The sequence below is a fragment of the Miscanthus floridulus genome, chromosome 6 (genome assembly GCF_019320115.1).
Source record: "Miscanthus floridulus cultivar M001 chromosome 6, ASM1932011v1, whole genome shotgun sequence".
Lineage (NCBI taxonomy): Eukaryota > Viridiplantae > Streptophyta > Magnoliopsida > Poales > Poaceae > Miscanthus > Miscanthus floridulus.
The window spans coordinates 9924807-9931466 of record NC_089585.1 but is presented as its reverse complement, the minus strand read 5'-3'; positions in this window follow the sequence as shown (position 1 = coordinate 9931466).

Sequence of the window (6660 nt, the reverse complement as noted above, 5' to 3'; positions counted from 1 at the left end):
CAGGTTGCTAGCTTGAGCCGTTTTCACCACTATGTCATCTACATAGACGATGATTATTGGTTTTGGCTGCTCTACTTGGTTAGGTTGGTCGAGCGGGTCGATTTGGTCGGCGAAGCATCGTTGCATGCACCATTGATAGGTGGCGCTAGCATTCTTCAGACCGAAAGGCATGGTTACATAGTAGTACGAACCATACAGGGTGATGAAAGAAGTCATGACCTGGTCGGACTCTTTCATCGCGATCTAGTGGTAGCCTGAGTAGGCATCCAGAAAGAAGAGAATTTCACATCCTGAGGTGGAGTCGACTATCTGGTCTATGCGTGGTAAAGGAAAATGGTCCTTTGGACATGCCTTGTTGAGACCAGTACAGTCAACACACATTCTTCATTTCCCATTCTTCTTTTTCACAAGAATGGGATTAGCTAGCTAGTCGGCGTGGTATAACTCTTTGACGAATCTAGCTACCAGAAGTTTGGTGATCTCCTCGCCTATGGCCCTACGCCTCTCGTCGTCAAAGCAACACAGGCGTTGCTTGGTGGGCTTTGAGCCTAGGACAACGCGTAGTGCATGCTTGGCAACCTCCCTTGGTATGCCCAACATGTCAGAAGGCTTCCATGCGAAGATATCATGATTTGCGCATAGCAAGTCGGTGAGCTCGCTTTCCTATTTGGCTAGGAGCTTGGTTCTGATCCGCACTGTCTTGGTTGGGTCAGTGGGGTCGATCCCCACCACCTTGGTTTCCTTAGTCAGATGGAAGGCACTCGAGGAGGTCATCTCATTGCAGTCGGGGGCTGCTGGAGTCACTGAATTCTTGAGCTCAAGGAGCTCGGTGGAGTTGATGATGGTAGTGGTGAGCTTGTAATGCTCGCGATCGCACATGTAGGCGTGCAAAAAGGTGCTACCCATGATGATGACGCTGTTTAGTCCTGGCATTTTTAGCTTGAGGTAGGTATAGTTGGGGATCGCCATGAACTTAGCATAGCATGGCCACCCCAAGATGGCGTGGTAGGACCCTAGAAAGTCCACCACCTCAAAGGTCAGGACCTCCGAGCAGAAGTTGGCTCGGTCGCCAAACGTGATGGGCAGGTCGATCTGCCTGAGTGGGTACACCTGCGTCCCTAGGATCACACCGTGGAAGGGAGAGCTCACTGGGTGGAGTTTCGACAAGGGGATGCGCATGGCGTTGAGGGTGTCGACGTAGAGAATGTTGAGGCCACTGCCTCCGTCCATCAGCATCTTGGTGAGGTGCTTCTTGTGGATGATGGGGCCGATGATGAGCGGGTAGCGACCCTATTGGGCGATGTGGGAAGGATGTTCTCTCTGAACAAAAGTGATCGGGGAGTCTGACCAGCTAAGGAAAGAGGGGATGGCTGATTGGGTGGCGTATGCCTCTCTATAGCGTACCATGTGCTGGCACTTGGAGTGGATGGCGTTGGATCCCCCAAAGATCTTGAGGTATTCCTCAGGGTCAGGGAAGTCGTCTTCATCCTTGCCCATCGTGCCTCCTTTCTTGGCCTCCTCCTCTTTGCCTTTCCCTTCCTTTGGCTTGGTGGCTTACCACAGGAAGCGCTTGAGGAGCTCGTAGTCCTTGTAGAGGTGTTTGACGGGATAGGCGTGGTTGGTGCATGGACTCTCCATGAGCCTGTTGAAGTGGTTGAGCTGGCCCTGCTGGGGCTACTTGCCTGCACGGTCGGCCGTGGTGACCAAAGCTAGGTTGGCCGATCGGTGCTAATCCTTCTCGTTCTTCTTGTCCTTTTGTGTGGAGGGCCCTCACCTTGGTGCTCGCGCTTGGTCTTGCCCTGTCCCAATCACCGTTGAAGACCACCCCGATCGCCTCCTCGCCGGAGGTGTGGTTCGTGGTGATGTCGAGCACATCACGGGTGGTACGAGGCTTTATACAGTCGAGCTTGTAGATCAGGGACTTATAGGTTGTCCTAGAGAGGAATGCGTTGACAACGTTCGTGTCGATGACATCAGGAAGGGAGTTGCACTACTTTGAGAACCTATGGTTGTAATCCTATAGGGACTCATTGGGCTCCTGCTGGTAGCTCTTGAGGCCCTAGGAATTCCTACGACAGACATACGTCCCCTAGAAATTTTTGATGAAGACCCTCTAGAGATCTGCCTAGTCGCGAATGCTGTTGGGCAGAAGGAATTCGAGCCATGCTCGAACATGCTCTCCTACGCAGATGGGGAGGTATTGAATGCTGAAGTAGTCATCATCCACTCCTTCGGCTCGATAGTCGAGTCAAGAGTCTTCGAGCCATATATCGAGGTTCGTCTCCTTGGTGTACCTGGTGATGTTGGTGGGCGGTCGGAAGCATTGTGGGAATGACGCTGTCTGGATGTGACAACCAAAGGCCCATGGCCCTGGTCTATCCTAACTGGGGCTCCGGTCATTTGGTCGGCCACCATGACTGGGGTGCGTGTCCCCGCACTCCTCGATGGTCAGGCCGGGGCCCATGCCACCTTCTCTCGCTGCCACTTGATGGACATCATCATCGTGTCGGGCGTGGCATCGATTGTTGATGACGCTGTGAGTGTCACAGTTCGGCCCAAGCCGTTTGCGCATAGGTGGTCGGTGTGGAGCGGACGCTGGGTTGGGCTACGGTGTAGCCACGGCTTCCTGCCCTATGCCCGGCAACTGTAGTGGTGAGTGGATGGAGCAATTCGACTGGTGCGGCCCAGTCCCCCAGTTGGGCAAGAGGCCACAAGCCGGTGTTGCAATGCGAAGCTCTCTGCCTGCTGAACGGCGGCAGTCTTCACCAGCGCCCAAAGGTTCTGGTGGATTGCCTACTCCTGGGGGTCGGTAGGCTCGGGGAGGCCACATAGAAGCATCACCACAGCAGCGATATTCTGGCCAGCCCAAGCAAACTGAGGGGGGGTCGTTCCCTCCATCTAGGATGTTACGCTGGACCTAACGGGCGTGACCTCGAGCGACGCTCACCGGGTTACACGCATGTGACGCAGCATGTGGCGCTGAGCACGCCAGAATAGGTGTCAGCTAGCTCTGCCGCCTTTTGTCATAACTCCTCGCCGTACTCCTGCGCACGCGCTAAGGCCTTCACATAGGGGTCCAAAGGGGTGTGAGCCTGCAGAGACTCCACTACCACCGGTAGCTATCCTGGGGCGTCCGCCATAGTGCACTCCTAGGATAGAGGGTGGCCAGGTGCCATGACGTCGCCGATGCTAGAGCCGTCACTTTTGACCTTGTCATCGACGAGGTCATGGAAGAAGGCAGGAGCGTAGCCCAACATCCCTATGAACTCGGAGATGAGAGGGGGCAGCATCAGCATCAGCATCCTTCGGAGCCCCTATGCGCACGCGTCCATGGGGGACGCGAAGCCATAGGGGAACTGGTCGCACGGCGATCATGGTAGGGACAATGGGGTCCCTCCAGAGAGTTGGCGAAGGGTGTTAAATAGTTAGTAAAGAACAACATGTACATCACTAACCGTGGGGTTTGAGCCCAGCATGGGCTCAAGGCGAAGCGCAAGTGTCTTGACGTTGAGGCCGTCGAGAGGCCCAGGGTCGGTGGGGGGCACTCCTCCTCCAGTGGACGCCAGGATGAGCGCCTCCTCGTGGAGGTGGAGTACGTCGAGCTGGTCGACGATGAAGTCTAGGCTTCCGAAGAGGAAAGTCTAGAGTGGCTCGAAGATGGGAGGAACCCACATCACAACAGGTGGAAGCGTGGGAAACTCCAGCGAGCCGAAGCGAATCGTATCACTCGAGCCCGCCATGCCGAAGATGGTGGAAAGGTGGGCCATTCGATAACCAAAAAGCATGAACGCACGGTGTCCTCCCCATGGACAGTGCCAACTATCGGTGCGAAATTTGACCAACAAGTAAATATTTGTAGTTTTGCCATGTGTTGTGATCGGATGTGGTCCAGCACTCAATGACACAAGATTTATACTGGTTCAGGCAACGTGCCTACGTTCAGTTTTAGTCAGTCGATGACTTTATTCCTGAGCCTAGGTGCTCGATATTTATTGTGGGGTTACAAACGAGTAAGGAATGAGAAGGGGGGTGTTAGAGACCCGGTCGGACTCTGAACCGAATGGAAGAGAGTGATGGGTGCTCTAACGTGCGCTAAGTATTGGATTGTATGCTCTGTGTGGTTGTTGAGCTCTAGAGCTGTTCAGCTGTTCGAGTCCTCGGGTTGTCGAGTCTCCTCTGTTGGGAGAGAGTGTATCCCCTTTTATAGTTGAAAGGGATGGCCTTACAAGTCAGAGAGAAAGAGAGAGAGTGTATACGTGTGCTACTTAGTCTTGTTGCCCACACTGTCGGATACGAGACGGTCATCGACGCCTACAATATTGTTTATGTTCAGACGCATCTAGCAGGCTCTACCATGTTCGTCTGGTACGGCAAATGTCGGCGTCTACAATACTGCTTGTGCTCTGACACGTCCGGAAGGTTGTATAGTGCCCGTCTGGCATGACCTGGTGGCATCGTCCTGCAGTTGCGTAGGGCATGGTAGGGTATGGTTTTCGGTATTACGGTTGGCTTGAGCGTCTTACCTTATCTGCTCCGCCTGATCCCCGGGCCCTCACCGAGCAGGCGTCCCCGATCAGTCGTTCTCAGTCGGTCCCGACCGTGTTGGTCGGGAAAGAGCAGCGAGTAGAGGTCTGGCGTATCCTCGGTTGGAGTCGGACTGTGGTCCCACCTTGGCCAGACCTTCCGGTCGGGACCGGATCGTTGTCTCAGCCTGTCATTATGTATCTGGGCCGGCCTAAGCGCGCGTTGTCGCTGCGCCGCCCGCTGGGCCGGGTTTTGCAGGAAAGCGGGTTTATTGGGGACCCCGGGTTTATGAACCCGACAAAATGACTTTTGAAATAAGGCACACACTTACATTGTGGACTAATATAATCATTTCTCAAAATTTTCATTTATTGGTGGAGTGTGAATAATCGAATGCATGCTCATGGGGTAGCATGTATGTATATGTGTTTCACGGGGGTGAGCGTGTGTAGATGTATATGAGCGTTGTCTGCACTAGAACTGGAATTCACACAATAAAAAAAAGCAAACCCCAAACTTCCATAATACAACCAGATTCTACACCATCGCCAGAGATCACCTTCCTCTAGCATGCGCCACCTCCCACAGTCTTAAGTAGCCATCGTTGTTCTTGGTGTAGCACATATCACAAGTGACCCTCTTCACCACTAGGGGTGGAATTAGCCCGAAAGTTCAAGGATGACAAAACGTGAGCTCTCTTTAGCCTAGTTGGTGAAGTACTTTCCTGGCCTCATGGGAAGATATAGATCTGCTTTGATGTTCTCAATTCATACGTATTTGTTTTTATTTTTAGATCTAACTTTTTAAGTTGGATATCGTGATCTACTCTTCATGTTGGGGTTTGTTCTTAGACCCATTTTCTCAAGTCAGGTCCTATATTTTTTAGACCTAATCTATACACTACATATTTTGTAAGATTACTTGTTGATTCTAACATCAAATTTTAAACTTGATTTTGAAAGTTTTAATATCATACATGAAGCACAAAATCTTATGAACATATTTATAAAGTAAATTCCAAATCTTGACCAACAAGAAAGGCAAAACACATATAGGCAATATCACATGATAACATCTCTTTCACCTAGCAAAATCACATGATAACATCTCTTTAGTGCATTTCAATAAACAACCTCGTATGGTTGAATGTGGCATCCTAGAGCAACTTTGTGGATGCCATCACAAAACCAGATAAACGAAGCCCAAATTTGAAAAAGCCTGAGCTTGACTCAGGATAACTACCCCTCCTCTCTTTCTTCTACTCTGATCTCATCTCTCTTGTCTCTTTGCCCCAAAGTTTGTGTTGGCCTTTGCCTTTTTGTTGTTGGCCGCCATCTTCCTTCTGGAACAAATATGCATGAATCAAACTCTTCCATAAAGGCATACAATAACATTCCATTTTTCACATATACTTATCCTTTGTTAAATTTGACATTGATGGATGGTGTGTGAATATTCCAAGTTGCTCATATATAGGTAGCATGTATGTGCATGTGCATGTGTTCTAAGGGCATGTATGTGAGCGTATGCATCAGTACTATGATTCATAAAAAGAGCGAACCCAACCCAAACTTCCCCAACCAGATCCTACGCCACTGCCAGAGTTTACCTTCCTCTAACATGCTCCTCCTCCCACAATCATACATATCCACAGCCTCTAACATGTCACAACTCACAAGTGATCGTCTTCACCGTCAGGGGTAGAACTAGCCCAAAAGTTCAAGGATGATATAATATTGGTAGAGTATATTTATGCCTTTGTAACCTCAATAAATAGGGTCTATATATGTCCATGTTGAAATTTGGGAAGTAAGTGGCGGCCTTTGCCCTTGCTCGTCTAAATGTAGGTCCCTCCATTCGCTGCTAATCCTACCTTGCAGACGCAAAGCTACATATATAGTTCATGTTAGAGTGATGCTTAATTTCAACACCCTCCAATATACAAAGCCAATGATTAAGACGACTTGTGCGATGATGGATAGATTGAGGCCAATGATTAAGCCAATAATTTCACCATGTTCATATATTCCACATCTCCGCCTACTTTGTCCTGACGTCATCGTTTCTATACATTATTTACCCTGTCGTGCGCTATCGCTGATGAGCGAGACGACTTGTGCGAGGATGGATAGATTG